The sequence below is a fragment of the Vulpes lagopus genome, chromosome 8 (assembly GCF_018345385.1).
Source record: "Vulpes lagopus strain Blue_001 chromosome 8, ASM1834538v1, whole genome shotgun sequence".
Taxonomy (NCBI): Eukaryota; Metazoa; Chordata; class Mammalia; order Carnivora; family Canidae; genus Vulpes; species Vulpes lagopus.
Window position 1 is genome coordinate 83,924,769 of NC_054831.1, and position 20,935 is coordinate 83,945,703.

Here is a 20,935-nt window from a genome sequence, read left to right on the forward strand (position 1 = left end):
CCCCACATCAAGCTCCCTGCTCAGCGAGGAGTCGGCTTCTCCCTCTGCCCCTCCTCCCCTCGTGCTCTCTCTATTGCTCACCCACTCTCTCTCTCTCCAATAATAAAATCCTTAAAAAAAATTTTTTAGACAACACTCCTAATTTTGCACTTCCATATTACTGAGCCAAGATTTTTTTAACCAGTAATCTAAATTGATGTTACCATTGGAAGTTTAAGAAATTATAAGTACAAAAAAAAAAAAAAGAAATTATAAGTACATAATTTTGTTTTCTAGTAAGATTATTTCTTTTTCTAAGTTTTTAATTCCCGTTAACACAGTGTAATATTAGTTTCGGGTAGCACTTCTATACATCACCCGTTCTACACATCACCCGGTGCTCATCAGGACAAGTGTTCTTCATCTCCATCACCTGTTTCCACCATCTCCCCCTCCCCTCCCCTTTGGTGACCAGCAGTGTGTTCTCTGTAGTTAAGAGATTTTTTGTTTCTTTTTCTTTCTTCACTTGTTTTTCCTTCAATTCCACATGAGTTAAATCATATGGTATTTGTCTTTCTCTAGCTATTTTCATTTAAAACAATACTCTCTAGCTCCATCCACGTTGTTGCAAATGAGAAGTGATTTCTTAACTACTTTTCCTAAAATGTTTTAAATACCTAAAAATTAACTCTTTAATATTAAAGGAAGCTACTATTAGTTATCCACAGCAGTTCATACTACACACATACCTAATTTTGTTTAATGGGCATAAAAGAAAACAGAGAAGCAGTTCTATAATCAAGCCTCTTCAGAAGATGCTTTCGTGATTCATGATCCGGTCATCATGCATCCAAGGCCTTATGAGTGCTTGTCTTTGCCAAGCACTGCTCTAGGTACTTGGGTCATCGTGGACAATTCAGAAGAGGGGGGAGCAGACAAGAAACATAAAAACGAGATGAATTTGCATAGTGCCAAGTTGTATGAAGGCAACAAAAGGTGAGGGCTCACTCTGGGGATGGTTTATTTTATGTATTGGGACACCTGGGTGGCTCAGTGGTTGAGCATCTGCTTTTGGCTCGTGTCATGATCCCGGGGTCCTGGAATCGAGTCCCGCATCAGAGGCCCCTACAGGGAACCTGCTTCTCCCTCTGCCTGTCTCTCTCTGTGTCTATCGTGAATAAATATATAAAATCTTAAAAAAAAAAAAACATTTTTTTTTAAATTTTATATACCAATGTCACAAGCCACAAGCACCTGGACAGCTGGCTAGATGCTGTATCTGGGCCCAATTAACATCTGAATCTATGGAGTCAGCAAAGCAGATATCTCTCCTTTCCTCCATCCCTCTGCATGGTGAGTGGTGAGGGGGGCCTCCTCCAACTGCAAAGGGCCTGTATGGAACAAAAGGTTGAGGAAGGAGGGATGTGCCTTTTCCTTCCACCTCACTACTAGGGTGGCCAATTCCTCTCCTCCCTCTCCTGACTTGGAATGGGGATTCACACCATCAGCCCCCTTGGCTTCCAAGCCTTTGGACTCAAACAGGAGCACAGCACCACCTTTCCTGGTCTCCAGCTCCCATATCTTAGGACCCCTGAGCTTCCACAAATTCAAAGCAAAGCCTTCACGATAATGTGCATTTGTGTGCACGCACATGGTCTACTGGTTCTGTTTCTCTGGAAAAGATGCCTAACACATCCCTACATAGGGTGGCCAAGCTGCTATGGTAATCCTTAGTTTAGTGAACTTAGAAGTTCACCAAAAACTTCTAGTTCTTGACCCCAGCACTGGTAGGACTGTACTTCCCCACTGCCCAATATCTAGGTGTGGCCACATGACTAGATGTGGCAAATGGAGTCTCAGTAAAAAGGATCAATGCCAATTCTATTTTGGAAGATTTAGAATTCCTCTATGATCTGCTATGCTTTTTTCCCCTTTATGCCACAATGCTGCAGACAGTGGCTGCTGTGTCGTCCTAGGTCCCAGTGCACAGCACAGCTCCCAGCCAATCTATAAGGGGTGCGTCAGATGAGCAGGAACCACTGTTCTTTTAAGCCACCGAGATGTGGAGGTTGCTTGTTACTGCAGCATAATCTAACCAATCCTGACTATCCTAGAAAATTAAGGAGATACTATTTGAGATAAGAGATGATGAAAAAGAACTAGTTATACATGTTTTAGGCCACAATGGCAAGCCTGGGACGGGGGACAGGCAGAAGGACCAAACAAACATGTTTGATTAACACACATTCCACAAAAAAGTGGAAAGAGATTGATACAGGAACTACAACTGTTCTGGCCAAAGATCCGGTTTACACAGGGGTGTGATGATGAAAAACAAGCCACCTGCCTACAATTCCAGAAACATTTGGGAACAGGAGGCAGCAGGTACAGGGATAATCAGGGATACTGAATAAATGGCCTTATTTAATGGGCTGGATAAGAAGTAATTAGACTTTGGGAATCCCTGGGGGGCTCAGTGGTGGCTCAGTAGTTTGGTGCCTGCCTTCAGCCCAGGGTGTCATCCTGGAGTCTCGGGATTGAGTCCTGCATCAGCCTCCCTGCATGGAGCCTGCTTCTCCCTCTGCCTGTGTCTCTGCCTCTGTGTGTGTGTGTGTGTGTGTGTGTCTTTCATGAATAAATAAATAAAATCTTTAAAAAAAAAAAAAACCAATTAGACTTGTGGATGTGTAGTGTCATTAGGTTCAGTCAGACGGCCGCCCATTCTCATCCCTGAGGAAACGGGGACACAGGCTCTAAGTATATACAGAACCAGAAAGCACACCTGGCAACAAGAAGGGTGGTGGTGAGATACGGACTAAAAACAGGAGGTTCAATAAAAATCTACATGATGAATTGTAAATACTTGGCATCTCCTTTCTATCACCAAATTCCAGATACCTGATCTCAGGCCCTGGCAAGAGGCCAAATGAAAACTTCCTGGAGAAATGATCTCAAAGAAAGGACCTTTAGACACTGATGTCTGAGGGAACCTGAGAACCAGCCATCTGGCCCCTGACATCCCTACAATTAAAGCCCATACACAATTTAAACTAGCTTTCTAGTTCCTCACCCTTCAAGATGGACAGACAGCCACGGATCACTAGACACTGGAGAGCAGCTTCTCAATAGGAGATGAAGGGTCATTTCATGCAAACAGAAAAGAACAGGGGACAGGTGACCGAAACGGAGAATACAGGAATAGTAAGGATTTTCAAAATACACATAACTAGTATCATCAAAGAGATGGAAAAGGAATTGCATCTATGAACCCATACACAGAATATATTTATATAGGAATATTGAGAAAAATTTTAAAGATGATAGATAACACATTTCCTTAAAGGAACAGAAGATAAAATTGAAGCAATGCCCCATAAAGTTTTGCCCCTTTGCCCCACAAAAACAAAAACTCAGAGACCAGAGGAGAGAATCACTGAAGATAGGCGTGTGCGGGTGGAAAGGGCCCACCAGGCGCCAGCACAGGAATGGTGGGAGGACTGGGAGCAGAGGCGCCTCCAGGGGAGAGGCCACACACTGGAATGGATCGGACTTCTCAACCGCGACGTACAAGCTAGGAAATGATGGCGAAGTGCCTTCTAAACTCAGGAAAAATCGGGGCAGCCCCGGTGGCTTAGCGGTTTAGCACTGCCTTCAGCCCAGGGCATGATCCTGGAGAACCAGGATCGAGTCCCACGTCGGGCTCCCTGCATGGAGCCTACTTCTCCCTCTGCCTGTCTGTCTGTCTCTCTCTCTCTCTGTGTCTCTAATAAATAAATGAAATCTTTAAAAAGTAAAATAAAATAAACTAAGGAAAAATCATTTAACACAAGTTTCCGTAACCATTCAAATGATCCATTAATAAAGTTTGAATTTTTAATGGAGACTTTCCATCTGCAGATAACCCCAAAATGAACGCCCTATGCACCCCTCTTTCAGGAAGCTACTAACATGAGTAAATACACCATTGTAAAGGAAGACCTGGGAATCCTGTGCAGTCCCAGGACAGGACTGAACACAGGAAGCAGACAGAGGGAATTCCTGGGCCAAGGGCTCTACAGCAGACCCCGAGAGAACCCAGTCCACATCAGAGAGAATATGAGAGGGGTCAGGACGAAATGGAGAGTATCTTTGATTTAATAAACACACAAATTCATACTACAAACAATAAACAATACATATACATTTATGGATATCCTTGCAGAAATCCTAAATAAAATTTTTGCAAGCAGAACCAAACAGCACATTAGAATAAATGCAGTTTTCCAAGAATGAAATGATGGTTCCGACAAAAGGAAACACATTAACATACTTAATACTGGAAGAGCTTAGAAGAATATGATTACCTCTGTAAGTGCTGAAAAAAAGCTTGACAAAATTAAACATCTGTTCAAGTAGGGTTACTATATGTACCTACACATGTATACAGTGACAAAGCCAGCATTACTGAAGAAATATTAGAGAATTCTCTGCTAAAATAGAGTCATGGGTCCTCACTATATTCGTTCTTGAGCACTGCACTGGAGGTATTTACCAATGCAGGGGCACAACAGGAAGCAATCTGAACAGAAATGGGGGGCGGGGAGGAATGTACACTATCTCTATTTGCACACGATGCAGATGGTATGATTATACATCCAGAAAAGTAAAAAGAATTAAGGAAAAAAACAATCAAAAGACTTTATTTAATAAAATGGGATAAAAAAAAGTAACATATAGGAATCAATGCCTTCATATAAATGAGTAAAAAAGTTAGAAGATATACAGAAATATATCCCATTTACAACAAGAGAAGATAAAAGAAAATTAAATATATGATAGAAACCAATATAGTGAGAATAATAAAATGCTCCTGAGGGATCCCTGGGTGGCGCAGCGGTTTGGCGCCTGCCTTTGGCCCAGGGCACGATCCTGGAGACCCGGGATCGAATCCCATATCAGGCTCCCGGTGCATGGAGCCTGCTTCTCCCTCCGCCTGTGTCTCTGCCTCTCTCTCTCTCTGTGACTATCATAAATAAATAAAAATTTAAAAAAAATAAAAAAATAAAAAAAAAATAAAATGCTCCTGAAAAATAGGAATGTATAATTGAATACATGGAAAGATCTATCATGTTCTAGGGTAGAAAGGCTCAATATCATCAAAATGCCAACCCATCCTATGTTAATTCATAAGATAATGTAATTTCAACTACAGTACTCAAAATTTTTTCTGGAGCGAGAAACATTTTCATAAAAATTTCATTTAGGAGTTGTAACAAAAATTTTCCAAAATAAGAAAAACAATGAGGAAGAGCCAGCTGTAGCAGGAATTAAAACATAATTAATAAATATAATTAATACAGTGGCAGTACTGGCACATGAAAAGACAGAGATTAACAGAACAAGATAGAAAGTTCAGATTTAGCCCTGAGTGCGTGCAGAAATCTATTAGAAGAGTAAGCAGACTAGCAAAAATAGAAGAGCCCAGCAACATCCTCTATGTAACTGCAGAGCAAAACCCTCCTAAACTTTGCTGGCGGGAACACAAACATCACAGTCTTCATGTGAGGGAAGGTGGCATTAACCACCAAAATCATTTATGTGTTTACCAGTTGACCCAGCAACATCAGTGGCACAATCACACATTATATGCACAAAGCACTTATTACAGTGCTATCTGTAATAGTAATTCAATAGGGGATCGGTTAAATATAGCATGGGGGCCCCCAAACAGTAGGTTACAAAGCAGGTATAAAAAAGAATGAGAGGTCGTGTAAAAATGCAATGAAGAAGTGGCTTCACGAAAATTAAAAGCCTTTGTGCTTCACAGGATACCATCACAAAAGTAAAAAGACAATCCAGAGAAAGAACAAAATACTTGCAAATCATGTATCCAATAAAGGACATGTATGCATAACCTATAAAAAAATTCTTAAAATTTCATAAAAAGGCAATCCAATCAAAATATGAGCAATGAATGACATGAACAGGTATCAGGATATGAGGATAAACAAATGACCAATAAGCACACAAACGGATGCCCAACATCATCATTAGAAAAACACATATCAAAACCACAGTGAGGTGACATTTCTCACTCATAAGACAACCACACTCAAACAACGAGACAACAAGTGTCAGCAGACACAGAGAGGCTGGCACCCTCGTACAACGCTGGTGGGCACGTAAAACAACGCAGCCGCTTTTTTTTTTTTCACTTTTGAAAACAGCTCAGCAGTTTCTCAAAATAGGAGGAAAGGAGTTGGTGGGGGACCCAACAATTTTTCTAGGCAAATGACCAAGAGAATTGGAGAAATGTTGGTCAAATGGTACAAACTTCCAGTTAGAAGATAAACAAGTCCTGGGGTATAATGCACAGCACCGTAATTATAGTTAACAATACTATATTACACACTAGAAAGTTGCTGAGAGGCCAGATCTCCAATGTTCTCACCACAAAACAGAAATCATAATTATGTGATGTGACAGAGCTGCTGGCTAGCTCCACGGTGGTAACGGCATGGAAACGTCCAAGCGCAGCAACTCGACATGTGGTCCTCCTTAACCGCTCACAGCCTTGTGTCAGTTATATCCCCGTAAAAAGGAAGCACTGACACGAACCACAACATGGAGGAACCCCGAGAACAGCACGCTCAGTGAGTGGATGCGGACACAAAAGGCGACATGCCACAGCCCTCTCCCAATGGGAAACATCAAGAGTAGGCCAATCTGTGGGGGGTACAAGCAGAGGAGGGGCTGCATGGTTTGCGGGAGGGGCAATAGGGAATTTGTTCCTGGATCTTAGGTTTCTTCTTGGGGAATAAAAAGCTTCTAGAGGGCAGCCCGAGTGGCTCAGCAGTTTAGCACCACCTTCAGCCCAGGGCGTGATCCTCGAGATCCGGATCAAGTCCCATGTCAGGCTCCCTGCATGAGGCCTGCTTCTCCCTCTGCCTGTGTCTCTGCCTCTCTGTGTGTGTCTCTCGTGAATAAATAAATAAAAACTTAAAAAAAAAAAAAAGCTTCTAGAATCGGATTATGAAGGGGCTGCACCATTCTAAGAATGTTCTAGAAACCACTGAAGAGCACACCTAAAACAGAAGTCACATAAGCCAAAGAATGTATCGTCTTATTCAAGTGAGGAGCCAAACACAAAAGTAGAATTACACAAACCTGCACTTCAATGTTTGACACTTTGCAAAATATTTTAAATCTAAATTATTTTCCTCAAGTTATCAAGACCTAATATCAAACGTTCAATACTGTACAAAGTAGCTTATTCTTAATAACAGAATGATGAAGTATAAATTATGAAATTCACTCTAAAAAAACTTAACTCAGGGGATCCCTGGGTGGCTCAGCGGTTTAGTGCCTGCCTTCGGCCCAGGGCCTCATCCTGGAGACCCAGGATCGAGTCCCACATCAGGCTCCCTGCGTGGAGCCTGCTTCTCCCTCTGCCTTTGTCTTTGTGCCTCTCTCTCTCTCTCTCTCTCTCTGTGTGTGTCTCTCATGAATAAATAAGTAAAACCTTAAAAAAATAATAAAAAGATAAAAAATAAATTAAAAAACTTAACTCTTGGGCCGCCTGGATGGCTCAGCTGGTGAAGCATCTGCCTTCAGCTCAGGTCATGATCTCAGGATCCTGGAACCTCAGGGTCCTGCTCAGCGAGGCGTCTGCTTCTCCCTCTCCTTCTGCCCCTTCCCCCACCTCCCACTTGTGCTATTCTGTCTCAAATAAATAACATCTTAAAAAAAAAAAAAGAAAACTTAACTCTTTATAATATCCTCCTCTCCTCCATCACCAAAAAATATCAAAGATAGGTTATACACTGCCAAGTATCAAATATCAGTGAAAATATCTGTGCCTACAGAACCTAAAATATTAATATGAAAAGTATTTTTGTTTTATATTCTTATCTTGACTCAAATTACTTTATGCTTTTACTAAGTAAGAACTTGGGAGTCATGTTCTGGATACTTATGAAAATCCAGACCAGGGGATCCCTGGGTGGCTCAGCGGTTTAGCACCTGCCTTTGGCCCAGGGCATGATCCTGGACAAAGGGATCAAGTCCCTTGTCGGACTCCCGGCATGGAGCCTGCTTCTCCCTCCTCCTGTGTCTCTGCCTCTCTCTCTATGTCTATCATGAATAAATAAATAAATAAATAAATCCTTAAAAAAAAAAGAAAGAAAGAAAGCAAATCCAGACCAAACTGCTACCTCTCAAAAGAATATAATCTACTTCCAATGTATGGCTTTCACACTGTCTAAAGATGAGAGCAGGGACACCTGGGTGACTCAGGGATTGAGCATCTGTCTGCCTTTGGCTCAGGGCGTGACCCCAGAGTTCCGGGATCGAGTCCCACGTCGGGCTCCCTGACTGGAGCCTGCTTATCCCTCTGCCTGTGTCTCTGCCTTTCTCTCTGTGTCTCTCAAGTAAAGAAAATCTTTAAAAAAAATAGAATAAAATAAAGAGGGCACTAGATTTTTTTTTAATTTAAATAAGGGTCTTTAACCCAAAGTATGCATATCTCTCATTACCGTATTTATGTTAAGACATTAATCACAGGACAAGAAAAAAAGCTTTCCAACAACTTACAGGACTCACGTAAGTAAAAAAACCTAAAATACAGAGATATTTAGTTTATTTAAAAACAAGACGTGTAAGAATTGTTGAATCATTACATTGTACACCTGAAACTAATAGAACACTGAATGTTAAGCATACTGGAATTTTAAAAACTTTAAAAAGTTAAAAATAAGATGTATAAATCTTCCAAATAAGTGTTTTTTTTTAAGCATTAAAATTTCCTTAAAACAAGGTGATTAGAAATTGAACATTAATTAGATACAACCGACCTACTTAAACCGTGTACCCAGATAGCAAACATTCTCCTGATAACCCAGGTTCGTCGCCATGCACACGGACACCTGCCTGCCTTGCACTGGGGTTCTCAACCTCGGGCCCTCTCCCATGGAGCAGCGTCTGTGTTCTGGGGGCACTTAGCAGAGTCCTTGGCATCTACCCGCCAGACACCAGCGCTATCTCCCACAGCATAACAATCAAACACGTCTGCATGTCTGCAGACTTTGCCAAATGTCCCGCAGGGAGCAGACTCACTGTTGCAAACCACTTGTGTACTTGACTTCTGTGATAGTCTGTGCCCTCCCTTACTGTCACCACTCACTGACACGCTAACCTCTTTCTGGTATGTGTCTTTCTCCAAAGATTGCCTTTCCCTTTAAAAATTGTTTTAAGGGAACCCTGGGTGACGCAGCAGTTTGGCGCCTGCCTTTGGCCCAGGGCGCAATCCTGGAGACCCGGGATCGAGTCCCACGTCGGGCTCCCGGTGCATGGAGCATGCTTCTCCCTCTGCCTGTGTCTCTGCCTCTCTCTCCCTCTCTCTCTCTCTCTCTCTGTGACTATCATAAATAAATAAAAATTTTTTAAAAAATTGTTTTAAATGTCTGTCCACCAAATATCAGACCACCACTGCAATGACAGATGGTCCTCCCAGGGTCATGGTGTAGGAGGGCAGAGGCTCTTCTCTGAATAGAGAGCAGGGGTGCTTAAATCCCCACCACCACGGATATTAGTTAGCCTTCTTAGATTCTTTGTTCTTCTTAAGGTATCTCTATGCCCAACGCGGGGCTCAGGCTCAACCCTGAGATTAAGCGTCACACATTCCAGCCAGCCAGGTGCCCCAGTCTTGCTAATTTTCAACCAAAACCAAAAGTACAAAAATTGTATCCTGGTTTAATCTGCTTTTCATAAGATTGCCACTGAGGCCAAACGCATTTTCAAGTTTGTTTTTTTAACACGTGTAACCCTTTTCTACACAACTGCTTATCTAGGTTCTCTATTTTTAAGGACATAAAAACTACAAGGAAAAAGTATCCAATTAATAGAAGTCAAAGTAAGAGCAATTTTCTCACATTTCATTTGTAGCCATTAACTTTCAGATGAAATAAAAGATACAGAAATGAAAATCAGCATGGATTCTCATTATTTGCAGATCACAGGTCTATGAATGCACCTGCTTGCTCAACTCCGTACCTGTGGCCTTCTGGCTGTCACTGCGGACAGGGGAGCGTCCCAAGGGCGGGGGAGCAGGGCAGCCCGTTCCAGCTCAGACTGTCCACAGTGTCCTTTCTGCAGGCTACTTAATGCCACATTTTTCACAGTTCTGTGCTTTCTGTTGGCGACCTCCCGGTGTGAACGGCCCACGCGCGGTGAAGTGGTGCACAGGGCTCCTGAGCACGACGGGCTGTGGCTGCCTCTGGACAGGACGCACGTGCGTCAGGCCTGCTCGGTTCAGGCACCCGGGTTCGGCTGGGGACGGCCGGACACCCAGAACCAGGGAGGAGAGGTGCGGCAATCTGTGCCTGAGGCCACCGTGCAAAGTGCTAGCGGAGCCCCTGCGGTGCACAGAGGGTGGCAACGCACCTACACCTGTCAACCCAGGCGATGACAACAGATCAAAAAGTGTAGCGCACGCAACGCAACCATTCTGAGGCTGAAAGGCAAGGAAATTTTCGGTCACGTTACCTGGGAAAGTCTCCTCAGCCAGTGCCTGCTGGCTGGCGGGTTTCAAACAGTGAAACCGGGCTAGAAAAGGTTAAATTTGTAGGAAAATCCATGCAGTAAAAAGGTTATGGAGAACAAGTTTTCAACAATGAGACTGGCTTTTTTACAAGGATTTTAGCAGATGACCCTGGAGAAAGGAAATGGCAGGTCTGTTTACAGAACTGTGACCAGAGGCCTGACAGGAGGGAAGGCTGCATTTCTCCAGAAGCAAAGGGTCCCAACTGGGGAGAGTTCAGTGTCTCTAGTCACCTGACAGAGGACTATGGTGAATAAAAAGAATAAACTACAATTATAATAAAATATCGGGGATCCCTGGGTGGCGCAGCGGTTTGGTGCCTGCCTTTGGCCCAGGGCGCGATCCTGGAGACCCGGGATCGAGTCCCACATCGGGCTCCCGGTGCATGGAGCCTGCTTCTCCCTCTGCCTGTGTGTCTGCCTCTCTCTCTCTCTGTGACTATCATTAAAAAAAAAAAAAAAAAAGTTAAAAAAAAAAGAAATGTTTAAAAAAAAAAATTATAATAAAATATCAGGGATCCCTGGGTGGCGCAGCGGTTTGGCGCCTGCCTTTGGCCCAGGGCGCGATCCTGGAGACCCGGGATCGAGTCCCACATCCGGTTCCCTGCATGGAGCCTGCTTCTCTCCCCTGCCTGTGTCTCTGCCTCTCTCTGTGTGTCTCTCATGAATAAATAAATAAAATCTTAAAAAAAAAAAAAAGATAAGAAAAGAAAGGTTTGGTTCTTCATTTCACATCTGTAGTCAATGTGCCTGCCCTGTCTGCATCGGCTGCTGTGTTAAGAAGGATTTTGAGGAGATGGGGAGTGCAAGTAGGTCTGCAGATTTCTCGCCCAGGCAAGTAAGTCTTTATGGAAAGTGGAAGAGGAGCTCATTTGAAAGCCATGTAGGATGTAGAGCCCAGACAACGGTGTAGTGCCTATGCCACGCCAGCCACGAAGATACAAAGCAGCATCTCATCCTCCTACGCACACCGCGTACAGCATTACACTACGTACTCGGAAATTTCAGTCAGGGTTCTCAGGTCAAGAAACTGTGAAGATGATGATGGGGTAAAGCTGAGGTAATAACAAGAGAATAAGAACTGGCTGAGGCTAAAGCAGTTAAATTGAGGGGACAGATCACTGAGGCTTGGCAATAGGTGGAGAGGAGAAGACGAAATCTAGCAGAGAACACAAATGTCCACAACCCCGTAAATTCTGAGCTGATGTCAGCATAGAAGGTAGGATGAGGAGGGGAAAGGTGGATACCTAAGCAAAAGGTACAAACTACTAGTAGTACAAGGAGTACTGCTTGCGCATTAAAAAAAAAAAAAAAGTCATGGGATCCCTGGGTGGCGCAGCGGTTTAGCGCCTGCCTTTGGCCCAGGGCACGATCCTGGAGACTCGGGATCGAATCCCACATCAGGCTCCCGGTGCATGGAGCCTGCTTCTCCCTCTGCCTGTGTCTCTGCCTCTCTCTCTCTCTCTCTCTGTGACTATAATACATAAATAAATAAAAAATAAATAAAATAAAATACTATTAAAAAAATAAATAAATAAAAATTTAAAAAAAAGTCACTGAAAGGATCCACAGAATTACTGGCAGAAGGAGAAGTTTTACCTTGAGGACAGCAGGTGAGCGCGGGCTCCCAACTACCCTGGACAACAGCATTATCACAATCCGGGGGGCGAGGTGGGGGGGTGCTCAGGCACCTGCGCTCACTGCCCACGGTCCGTGTCCAGGCCGCGGCACCCTCTGAGGCAAGGGACCCTCAGCGGAGCCCAGGCTGCCCGGCGTCAGAAGCCAACAGAGGACCCCGCCGTGGCCAGCATTCAGGTCAGCAGGTCATGTGGCAAAATTCAAATTTCTCTCAATTGCTCCCCGTAGGTCCAACTGCCTGTGATCGTGTCCCTGGAACGTACAGCATTTAGAACCACTGGAGCTTGGCTGAATCCCGCCTCCCACTCCCTCCCACTCATACACCCATCTGATTCTTCCAGGCCAAACTCCCTAAGAACTCTCCATTTAAAACGCAATTCAAACAACGGCAAGTACTACAACTTTGGAATGTGGCTGGTATTGTAAAACTGAGAAAACAGTCAAGAAAATGTGGCGACACACTCCGAAAGCTGTGTTCATGAGGTGTAAGGAGCCAACGCACGAGGACGGCCATCGGCAGAGACCGAAGCGAGGAGCGGCGGCGGTGCCTGCAGGGAGGCCCGTCCTCCCCTCTCGACCCCCCTGCCGGATACCCTGGCTTCTGCGGAGCTAACGAACAAGGAAAAAGCCGAACTTTAAACTGGACTGGTGGCTGTTCATCTTAATTCACCTGAATAACAGAGTCTAAAAACTAATTTTAATATTCCTCAGATGGGGTGCCTGGACGGCTCAGCGGTTAAGCTCTGCTTTCGGCTGGAGTTTGGGGATCGAGTCCCACATCGGGCTCCCTGAGGGAAGCCTGCTTCTCCCTCTGCCTGTGTCTCTCTTTTTCTGTGCCTCTCATGAATAAATAAAACCTTTTTCAAAATAAAAAAAATAATAATCCTCAGAAAATAGAATTTAACTTTCAAATTATTCAAATGGAAGCTTCTTATCTCCCAACAATCCAACATGAATACAGATCACAAGTGAGAGGCTTCCTAAGATTTCATGGTCTACAATGCAGGTGCACATAATAGTAAAAGAAGGTATTTCAAAATAAAAGATAACAGCTATCTTGACATTATATAGTAAACGTAATTTAACATTTATGTTTAAAAATATCACAAGTACAAGGCAGCCCGAGTACAAGGCAGCAGTTTAGCGCCGCCTGCAGCCCAAGGTGTGATCCTGGAGACCCGGGATCGAGTCCCACATCGGGTTCCCTGCGTGGAGCCTGCTTCTCCCTCTGCCTGTGTCTCTGCCTCTCTCTCTCTCTCTCTGTGTCTCTATGAATAAATAAAATCTTAAAAAAAAAAAAATCACGAGTACAGTAGAAAAATAAATGGCCTTAAACTGTGTTTCCTCTATAATTTAAAAAGACAGCAGCTGGGCAGGCCGGGTGGCTCAGGGGTTTAGCACCGCCTTCAGCCCAGGGCGTGATCCTGGGGACCTGGGATCCAGTCCCGCCTCAGGCTCCCTGCATGGAGCCTGCTTCTCCCTCTGCCTGGGTCTCTGCTTCCCTCTCTCTCTCTCTCTCTCTCTGTGTGTGTGTCTCTCATGAATAAATGAATAAAATCTTTAAAAAAAATAGACAACACCTGTCATGATTAATAAAACACCCAAAAAAATCTTTTAAATATGGTATCGATGGACATCCCAAAGAAGTTAATCTCAGGCGTTCCTACTGGAAGGACTGAACAGTCAAAGGAAATGTGCTACACATCAAAACCAACTTCAAACCCAGGACCTGATCTCCCAGATACCATCTCTCGGGTGCAGCTCAGAGACAGAGAAAACTCCTTAGGAGGGCCTTCACGCTGACACAGTCTCCCCATGCAGCACCTTCCCCATGCTTACCCTTCATTAAAAGATTTCTTAAAAGTCTTTCCTCAGCCATTAGGTGAGAAAACCGCAGTTACTCTCCCATCCCAACATCCAGAGGACAGGGCGGTCTGGGTCCACGGGGGCCACACCTCAGTTGGCCTCTCTCCTCAGGTGCCGCTCGTACTCATCTGAGGACAGGAAACACCTACAGAACGCTGAAGCCTCAGCACAGGGAGCTACCACCTTCAAGAAATGAGCTACTTCCATCCGAATCGAACTTATTCGGCATAAGGAATGCTAAAAGTTTTCTTAAGACAATGACTTCCCCTAAGATGGCAAGAACACTCTAGAATTGGACTGAATTCTGAAAATGTGCACCTTCTCCTATATACGTGAGTATTAAAATGAAGACTCTAGGCTCCCCCCTGCCCCCATGCCAAGTTCTCCTCACAGTGTGAGCTGCCAACTGTGACAGTAAGACAAAGAGCCAATTACTGATGTTTGCCCTTAGATCACGAGCTGTTACTACCAACCAGAACTAACCAGAACTCTGCATGTGGAATGTTGGAACTACCAGGAGGGACCTAATACTCCTTCCCACCTCCTACTTTTGGTAAACGAAGAAGGCACAGTGTTACATTCTTTTATTATTGTGTGCTTTTGCAGGATTATAAACCTACATTTGGAAGATGAAGGCATATCAGTATGAAGACCCCAGTAGTTGGTGGATATCTGAGAAACAGCAGCCAAATAGAGTATGGGTGTGGTAGTCACATACTTGGAACTCAAAACCCATTCGATGAGGTGTTCTGTGCCACCTACAGCACCCGGTCTTCTTGTACGTTATAGGACACTGGCAGCTATGCTGTGACACTGTAACTCACCACCTAACCCTACACCCCCTCTCCTCCCGGCTGTTTAGAAAGACTAAAGGAGAACACAGCTGCCTGGTTACAGCAGGCGCTCACTAAGTGACACCTTTTTTAATAAACGGTGCTGCCACAAGCAAGATGTTTACAATGAAACCCAGCTTTCTGAAGCTGCTTCCAAGGTGATCTTCTCAAGGGACCTAATGTGGATACATGGTCAAATTAAAATGTATTTATGACAGACTCTCTTGCTATAAATCACGGTATCTTCCTGATTTAAAAAAAAAAACTTAGCATTTTTTAATCCCAATTGTGAAAATTAGGATTAGGTGACAAGCTTTCAACAAATCCATTAAAAATTCTGTACATAGATTTCTTTTGTTTCTACAATAAATGCCTAAGTAGGAAAGAAGATTCTTCCCTGTCATATTTTAAATTTACTTAGCATATAAGCAGATCAAACCAGAGAAAATATTAAAAATTTTAACTGGGTCTACCTGTCATCACTTAAACTTAGTCAAGTTTAAACTTAGTCAAGTTCTCATCTGGAGAACATAAGAAATTATTAATCACAACAAAGTTTTTTTATTGGTGAACATAATAAAACCCCAAAGTTACAAATCAGAATAAACTTCAAATTGAGGTTAAGGGGCACCTGAGTGGCTCAGTTGGTTTAGCATCTGACTCTTGATTTTGGCTCAGGTCAGGGGATGGAGCCCTGCAAGGGGCCCCACACTCAGCAGGGAGTCTGCCCTTCTCTCCCTCTCCTCTCTGCCTCCCCTCACTTGTGCTCCTTTATTTTTTTATTTTTATTTTTTAAGATTTATTTATTTATTTATGATAGATATATATATATATATAGAGAGAGAGAGAGAGGCAGAGAAGCAGGCTCCATGCCAGGAGCCCGACGTGGGACTCGATCCTGGGACTCCAGGATCACGCCCTGGGCCAAAGGCAGGAGCCAAACCGCTGAGCCACCCAGGGATCCCCATGTGCTCCTTCTTTAAAATAAATCTCTAGGGCAGCCCCAGTGGTGCAGCGGTTTGGCGCCGCCTGCAGCATGGGGTGTGATCCTGGAGACACAGGATCGAGTCCCACGTCGGGCTCCCTGCATGGAGTCTGCTTCTCCCTGGGCCTATGTCTCTGCCTCTCTCTGTGTCTCTCATGAATAAATAAATAAAATCTTAAAAAAAAAAAATTCTACCTATTGTAAGAAAACATAATACTTTAACATAATCTTACGAAACAGTAATTATGGAGCAATGTGAACTACAAAAGCATTTATTTAAAACTAGTTAATCTACTATAAATATTACACAGTTTACAAAATAAATAAAACACCACACAAGTTTTCATCAATATACATCTTTCCAACATAATGTGATCTGCTAAACATACTTCTCTCCTCTCTGAAGAATACAAGAGTCATCTCATGCCTTTAAGTTGTGGATTTAACAGTATTCCATTTATTGAATTTCATGTAAAGTTAAGGAAACATTTAGCCTTTCAGCTACCTAATATAACCTAGAATCAAAAAGTACAATGAAAGACTAAATATCTAAATATTTACTAGTTCCATATAAATTAGAATCTTTGTAAAATTGAGGTATCTAAATATCTATGTCTAACAATTTGCTAAATGTCCTACCACTATACAATGAACTACAGAAATATTTTTTAATGACCTAATAAATATACAGACTATTTGCACTTGTAAATAACTTCTACATGAAATATCTTACAGCATTTTCACAACTAAACTTTTTAAGAATTTTGAGTGGAAAATTATTAACAGGCACACATATGTGCAATGAGGTCTTTCCCTAAGGCAGTGCAGTATGTTTAAAATATTACAGATAAGACTTGATTATTCAAAAAAAAAAAAAAAGAAAGAAAAAAAAACATACTCTTGGATATTTAGACTAGATTTTATCTCCCTCCCATTCAACTTTGTTTGTATCACTTTAACTTCCTATCACAGGAATTCTCAAACTTTTAGAGCACATTCTCTCACAAAGCTACTAGTTTGTTCATTTCTCATTGGAAAGTGTGTGTTGGGACTGGGGTGTGCTAGGAGTAAGTGGAGCCTTCCATAAGGAAGACACTGCTGGGCTGTTAAGATGATCACAGGTAGGATTTCTAAAAGCGGAACAGCCTATGTAGAGAACTCTGCCCAACGTCTAAGACACAGCGAACATACACTACTTGGTATATAGTATCAGGGTACGCAGTTATGTCATCAACCTGTGAATACCAAAACACTTCAAAAATCAAGAACAAAGGACAGACCATTGATGAAGTGGAGAACTTTCAGATCACTACTAATCTCCACAAAATCACCGTATCAAAGTAGACTTAAGTAGTTTTGAAATTTTGACCCCACTGCAAAAAAGTAACTCAAAGTTACTATGCAAGAAACACAGGTAGAAATTAAACTCAAATCTGTTCTTTTTTGTCAAAATTCCTAGTAAAAATATTGGTGAGGGATTATGAAGTCCACGGTGATCAAACCAAGAAATAACAAGCAGTGATTCTTTATTTCGAAAGTCTTCTGCTTCAGGTAAATACAAAACCTGTCACTCGAAGCAGTTAGGGTGACAGATGCAGGGAAAGAGAAAATGATGCACTGATTACCAGTGGTTAAAATGGTTCTTCTATGTACTTCAGTTACCCAGACCCTTCATCAAAGACACAGAAGTCATGAGAGGTGGGTGTCGGGCACTGGGGGAGGCTGCAGGGAGCTGGTGTTCAAATACGGACTTTAAGTTTGACAAAATGAAAAGACCTCTGGAGCTGGATGGTGATCTCTGCACAGTGAATTTATCTAATACCACCGCACTACACACTTTAAGACAGTAAATTGTGTTATGTATATTTTACCAGTCAAGAGAATAAAAGCAAGAAAAAGTAATGTCAAAAACATCCTTAAAAACTGCTTCAAGTAAATGAGCCCTGAGGAACGTAACAAATGCTGCTTTTCCACCTCTGAGAGAACTAAAGCAAAAATATGGAGGGATTCAGAGGTATGCTACAACACAAATTAGTAAACAATGCACACACACACACACACACACACAAAACTAAACAATGCACACGTAAGGATGCTACGCTGTGATTTCAGAGGTCCACTCCTTTCCACAGGAGTTTAAGTTACCAGCCTGAACCAAATTTGATTCCACTGAATTGACCTAGTCTAATAGTGATTCTTGCATTCCTACCCCTATGAGGTCGGTACAATTACTATCACTCTTGTTCGCCAGATGAGGAAACTGAGACCAAACATTGCGAATTTAATCGACTGCCCACTGTTACTTTGCTAGTAAATGATAGAGGAGAAATTCAGACAAGCCATTTAGCTTGAGAGTCATTTTGCTCTAGGCTACCTGTCTAATCTAAATGACAAAAAAAAAATCACCTGGTTAAAAAAAAAAAGTCTCAAGTCCAAGTCAAGGATTTCAAGCAGTGAAAAATTTTTAACTATATCATAAGGCAAAGTCTCAATGTTTTCTACCAGATACAACCTCTTCGCTTACAGGTTTTCCATGCAGAATTCAACTGGAAGTGGGTAAAGCTATGTTAAATAGGACAACCAGAGGTTTATATCTTTAGGCGTCATTAGGACAGTAAGCGATACCCTCTATTACAAATTCTATTCATTTACTTATTTGACGGGGGAAAGAGAACGAGTGCCTGCACCCAAGCCAGGGGGAGCAGGGGAGGGGGGGGAACGCGGGCTCCAGCCCGAGGCAAAGGCAAATGCGCTCAACCCACCGAGCCACCCAGGGGCCCCCACCAATGTTGACGTTCTTCATTTCCATTAATGTCCCAAGTATGCCAAAGGGTCTGAGCGTCTCTATTACACACTATCAGAACCAGCCCTAAAGGAAATGGGTAGAGTTTAAATAAACACGTCAATCCAAGGGAACCTGGAGGAGGACACCCACTCAAAGTGCCAACGTGACCATGTCCCAGAACACTCGGGAGCTCAGGAGTGGAAATCGACATTTTCCGTGATTTCGCTCTTTAGATCATTTGCCTAGGTGTGTATTTAAATGTTTTCCTAAAGTGACTGCAAAAATAAATGGCCCACTTTACAGAATGCAAAAGGGAGACTCCGTTTTCACACGACCAGCACCTATGGGGAAACAGTACCACGTAAAAGAATCCTGTTGCCCGCAGGTACAGCTAAGCAAGGAAACATTCACTTTGGGGCAGGCGCGTCCCGCGTCTTGTGATGTCCGATCCCCTGCCCAGGCCGTGCGGTCGAGTCCGCAGAGGACCCCCGAAGCCGGCGCCACGGCCGAAGGCTGCAAACTAACCGCCTGTGCGAGGTCCTCCTCCATCCCCTCCTGGTACAAAGCAGGACTCAGGAACCCTCAGAGGTGACCTTGCTCAACGCAAAGCACGCAAACTTTTAAAGTACAACCGAGCGATCTCTCTGATAAAGTTCCCACCGTGATTCGCAGCCGATGGCCCAGCAGCCGAGGGGTTGGCAGCCCCGGCTCAGCCCCGGTCGCCCCCGGCTCGCGCCGCACAGGTCCTTGCCGCCCCGCGGGCTTCCCCGCCTCCCGGCGCGGGGTCGGCGGGGCCGGCGGGGCCGGAGGGGGCCGGCGGGGGGTCGCCGCCGGGTCGCCGCGGGCTGCAGCACCCCCGCCCCGGCCCAGGCCGCCCGCACCTGCTGGGCGCCCGCGGCTCGTCCCCCGCGCCCGCGCCCCGCCGCGTCCACGTGGAGCTGGGCCCCGCGCCCCGCGCCCGGCCCTGCCCCCCGCGTCCGGCCCCGCGCCCCCCGCGCCGCGCCGCCCGCGCCCCCGCGCCCGGGCCCTGGGGCGACCTGTTGAGGACGCGCAGGCCTCGCCGCCGCCGAGCCCGGCCCCGGGGGACGCGGAGCAGCCCCGCCCGGCTCCCCGGGCCCGCCCGCCCGCCGCCCCCGCCCCACGGCCCCGCCGGCCCGCGCCCCGCCCGCCGCACTCACTGGGCCGCGGGCCCCAGGCCTGGCCGCGCGCGAAGGGCCGGCGGCGGGCGGCGCTCACGCGACTCCCCGGCTTCCGGCCCGACCAGGCCCCGCGCGGTCCTCCTCCTGCGCCGCCCCGCCGCCCGCCACCCGCCGCCCCGCCCGCCGACACAAAGCCCGCGGGCCGCCCGGGGCAGCCGGGAGGGCGGACCCCCAGCCGCCGCCCCCGCCCGCCGCCGCCGCCGCCCCCGCCCCCGGCCAGTCCGCACCATTCCGCTCCGGCGCTCACCGCCGCCGCCGCCCGGGCCCGCCGCCCCCGCCCCCCCGGCCCCGGGCGCGCCCCCGCCCCGGCCTCCCCGCCCGGCCCCGCCGCCCGGCCCCCGGCTCCCCCCGCCCGGCCGCCGCCCTCCCGCCCTCCGCCCGCCGCCCGGGCCGCCATGTTTACCGCCCTCGGCCGCGGACCGGCGCCCGGCGGGGAGGGGAGGCCGCGGGCCTGCGGGGCCGCCGCACTTACGGGCTGTGGGCGCCGCGGGCCGGGCGGGGGCGGGCGGGGGCGGGGGGCTCGGCCGCCGCCGCCGCGGAAAGTTTGCGTCCTGCGAGGCCGCGGCGCCGCTCACATGGCGGGGTGCGCGGGGCGGCCGCTCGCGGGCCCGGCCCCCGCTCCTCCGCCCGCCCCCGGCCGCCGCGCTGGGCTCGGGGCTGCGGGCTGCGGGCCGGGGCTGCGGGCCGCGCGCTCCCCCCGCCCCGGCCGCGCCCACACCCACCTTCCCTGCGCCCCGTCCGCCGCGCGGGCCCGAGCGGCCCTCCGCATGTTCCCCGCCGCGCACAGGCACCGGCCGCGGCGCACGTGAAGGCGACGTACGTGCGGGCGCGCAAAGCTCCGGGCGCTCGCTGCACCGCCGGGCTGGGGCGCGGGCCGCGGGTGCGGGCGGGCGGGCGGGCGGGCGGGAAGGCGCGGACCCGCACCGCCCTGCTCGGTGCTGCGCGGTCCTGCTCGGTGCTTCTCGGCCCTGCTCGGTCCTGCTCGGTGTTGCGCGGTGCTGCACGGTCCTGGAAGGTCCTGCACGGTCCTGCACGGTGCTGCTCGGTGCTGCTCGGTCCTGCGCGGTGCTGCGCG

At 46.5% G+C, this 20,935-nt stretch overlaps 1 protein-coding gene across 10 annotated transcripts in view; it reads right to left on the reverse strand.

The window, feature by feature from the left end:
- The window catches only part of ZMYND11 (zinc finger MYND-type containing 11), a 129,176-nt gene extending 108,459 nt beyond the window's left edge, over nucleotides 1-20,717 (reverse strand). For 2 of the 10 annotated variants that reach the window (XM_041765560.1, XM_041765554.1), the window contains exon 1: nucleotides 20,583-20,714. The gene's annotated coding sequence lies outside the window, so the exon portion shown is untranslated. Of the gene's footprint in view, nucleotides 1-10,008; nucleotides 10,142-19,321; nucleotides 19,445-19,839; nucleotides 19,987-20,582 lie in introns of those variants that run through there. The other 8 variants (XM_041765562.1, XM_041765559.1, XM_041765561.1 and 5 more) reach the window with 7 other exon arrangements.
- Between the last annotated feature and the right edge of the window lie 218 nt (nucleotides 20,718-20,935).